The sequence below is a fragment of the Hirundo rustica genome, chromosome 6 (genome assembly GCF_015227805.2).
Source record: "Hirundo rustica isolate bHirRus1 chromosome 6, bHirRus1.pri.v3, whole genome shotgun sequence".
NCBI lineage: Eukaryota > Metazoa > Chordata > Aves > Passeriformes > Hirundinidae > Hirundo > Hirundo rustica.
This window is the reverse complement of record NC_053455.1, coordinates 34,678,458-34,681,664: the sequence shown is the minus strand read 5'-3', so window position 1 is coordinate 34,681,664 and position 3,207 is coordinate 34,678,458. Positions and strand designations below refer to the sequence as shown.

Sequence of the window (3,207 nt, the reverse complement as noted above, 5' to 3'; positions counted from 1 at the left end):
AGGCCGGCCCCGTTTCCTCTCGGCTGAACCCAGGGATGCGGTAGGGGAGACGTGTGGGGCTCAGCCATCCCTCCGCGCAGCGGAGCCTCTCCTGCCGCTCCACGCAGCGCGGGGACGCGGTCGTGCCTGGGGAAAAGATTCGGGCGTTTTCCGGGCTCCATGGTTTTTTTTTTCCCTAGCACACACATCAGACGCATAGTGGGGCTAGTAGCTCCGCATCGACCCCCGCAAAGGCGGCGCCGTCATACCCCATTCCCTTCGGGAGGCCGGGAGAGCCGCTGGAGCGATAAGCAAAACCTACAAGGGAGAGCGGGTCCTGCCCGTGTCCCCTCCGCACCTCTTCCCCTGCCCGGCCCGGCCCGGCCCCGGCCCCTCCCGCTCCGCCCCCATCCCCGGCCCTCGCAAACCTGGTCTGGGGCAATTTTCTCTCCCTCGCTCTCTCTGCGTCTATGAGTGAAAGGTGGGGAGCGCCCGGCTCCCCCGGCACCTCCTCTTCGGCCCTGCGGTGCCCGCTCGCCGCCACGGGCAGGGCTCGGGCGGCAGCGCTGCCGGAGGTGCGCTCCCCTCCTCTCTTCGCCTTAAAGGCGGCAAAATCTGGAAGAAAAATCCCTCATTTATGGTGACTACAACTCCCAACACAAACCCGCTCGGCGAAATGGAAATTTGGGATTATAAACATGTGTGTATGTAAACAAAAGGTGTTTCTTCTGTTACCCTTCGTTTCCCACAGCATAAGCAATTTTTATTCAGACTCGAGTATTTTCTTTAACACTATACCGCTGTCAAAACATTATTCCCGTTTTGTTTGCTTTTGACAGCTGAGCAGTTCTTAAAAATACCAAAATCGGAACCTTCCATGCTAAACAGAAAATCTCAGGCGGAGAAATCTCTGCACGATATTGTACCTTGGATTTCAGCAAGACATCTCACGGAAAGCACAGCCCAAAAGGGGGAGAAAAAAAGAAAGAAAATAAAAGACAGCACAGCAATGCACATATTTAGTTCATTATAAAAACAAATATCTACTATGGCAACATTCTTCCCTGTCCTTCTACCAACGTGATTTCTCACATTTCTCCTCAAATTCTAGAGAAAAGATCTGCAAAGAAATAAAGTATTGTTTAAAAAATGAACAAATAAAAGCCTCCCCTCGAATGTGCTAACATAAATAATCTTGTCTTCTTAAATTCTACATCCAGAAAAATCACAGAGTTTGGAAATGGGCACCCAGGCTGTGGTCTTCTTATGTGACTGAAGGGTCGATATGATTTTAACTAGGACAAAAAGCATCAAACATGAGCAGGGAATTATAATCGAAATTTCATATGAAAGCCTTATAAGAGATGCCCACAAAGCAGGACCCGATTGCTAAATAAATCCTCACACCCATTCTACTGGCATCCTCCCTTCTGTCGCCAGCAGCAAGGGCCCATTTACCCAGCTCAGAAATTAAACATTAACTATGAGGCTGAGCCTCTTTCAACATTCCAAGGGTAAAAGTTGTCACTCAAAGTTTTTCAAAACACCCTGGCCAGTCGGAACGATGAGAAGGAAGGAGGAGAAGGGTTACAAATTTACAGATGTTGAAGTGGAAAATTTTTGTTTCCTAGAAAGTTTAGTTAATTGCAAGTCCTTTCCCACTTCCCTCCTCCCAGGAATAAAGACAGAGCTTCCCTCTGCCCTTTGGGCTCCATCCTGCTCTTGCTGACTTAACAGTGCCACTGAGGAAGGTGAGAGGCTGCTTTTTCTAACATTGCTCTTTGCCCTTCCTAGTTTAAACTCTCCTTTAGTTTCTCTAAAATGCCAGAAGCTTTTATTTAAGAAAAAACAAACCTTTAACCATGATTCTACTCCAGCTATTTGTATACAAAATGCCAAACCAACATTTTCTGTCGTTAGCTGATGGGGTTGTTGTTTGTTTGTTTGTTTGTTTCTAAAAACAGCCAAAGACAACAAAAGGATTAAAACTATCTCAAAAGGTAGCTTATGCAATTCTCACATAGGAAAAATTCCCATTGGAGCTGAAGCTTCTTTTCTCCTCCTAAAACTTCTAAACTTATTCCTGCGATAAAGCCATTCTTTGCCTCTGAGCTAAATACCTGGAGTTAAGGTCTGCTGTTATGGATGTACACACATGGCATTAGTTGTCTCGTGTCTGGGCCCTCACGACTCAAGCTCAGCTTCTATGTTATTAGCAGGCAGTACTAGTATTAGACACACCTCTGAAATGCAAGCTGGTGAGACAATATTTCAAATTTTGCCTAATCTGGCAAAAATCTAATATCATTAATTAGCAGAAATATATAACCTCAGATAGTCTTTCATTCAATTATTCTATTAATGTGATGACAAGCTTGTTTCTGATTTTTCCAGTTTTTCTTCTCAATGCTGATAAGAAATATATTTGAGACATCTCTCAAGACGACCTCAGACTCTCCTAAACATGATTAAAAACACAAAAGCCTAGCAAAAAATCAAAAATGAAATATTTATTACCGCATTTTGTGACTTAACACCTTTTTTTTTCTTTTTAAAACATAACGTCACAGTCCTCATACAAGTATTTTAATGTAAATTTTGACAAAGCTTAAAGGTAACAGCATTTTCTTCTAGTGAGGAACACGTGCTGAGAAAGGAAGAATTCATGGACATACAATACCAATTCCACAGCAGATCTGATACTAGCAAAAACATTCTTTTTTTTTTCAATTGAGGTAAACACATAGAATATCTAACATGAAACAATTAATAGACCGAACTCTGTACGAAGTTTGTTACAGTATTCTCTTGCTTTTTTTTTTCCCAAGCTTTGAGTTCATGATAAAGTCCTAGGTTTGGTGCAAAGACCGTTAGTAACTTCTTTCATTGAGGAAAGCTGCCCAACTTTTAGTTTTGTTTTGTCCAAAGCCAAGGCTCAGAACTACTGGAAGAAGCTTCTGCTCTGTCTGTTCTGTCTTTTAAATCTTCACCTGCAAGCTCTTTGAAGAAGAGTCCAAAAAAAAAAAAAAAAAAATAGATTGGGAGGAATGGGGAGAGACTTAATGAAGCACAAACTATAAAGATCTGTTTGAAACTAAAGGACACATTTTATGAAGGAATAAAATGAGGGAATGACAAGGCCTTCTTGGAACAGTCTTCTGAGTGATGAGAGACCCAGCAAGACTTTTCATCTTCATCTCCAGGGTAGTTCTTTTCTCACTGGCCAAA

General features: G+C 43.1%; 1 protein-coding gene across 6 annotated transcripts in view; it reads right to left on the bottom strand.

Moving 5' to 3' along the window:
- Positions 1-2,474: 2,474 nt before the first annotated feature.
- The window catches only part of MEIS2 (Meis homeobox 2), a 174,796-nt gene continuing 174,063 nt past the window's right edge, over positions 2,475-3,207 (bottom strand). For all 6 annotated transcript variants that reach the window (XM_040066612.2, XM_040066605.2, XM_040066609.2 and 3 more), the window contains one exon: positions 2,475-3,207. This exon is cut by the window's right edge and continues 712 nt beyond it. The gene's annotated coding sequence lies outside the window, so the exon portion shown is untranslated.